Consider the following 227-nt stretch of genomic DNA (forward strand, 5'->3'; position numbering starts at 1 on the left):
CGGTGCCGCTCAAGAGCCGCCCCCTGTCCGCCTCAGCGGCGCCCAGGCACCCAGCAGCGTCCGCGCTGCCACGTCGCCTTCGCTCACCCCAGCGACAGCCGAGTTGACTAGACCCGGCCCTGAGCTGGGTACCCAGGGCACCGGGCCGCGCCCCACACCCTGCCTGCGCCCTCCGATTGGCTCCTGCAGATGCCCGTCGTTAGAGACCGTTACTGATTGGCTTAGGT

This window comes from Rhinopithecus roxellana, chromosome 10 (genome assembly GCF_007565055.1).
Source record: "Rhinopithecus roxellana isolate Shanxi Qingling chromosome 10, ASM756505v1, whole genome shotgun sequence".
NCBI lineage: Eukaryota > Metazoa > Chordata > Mammalia > Primates > Cercopithecidae > Rhinopithecus > Rhinopithecus roxellana.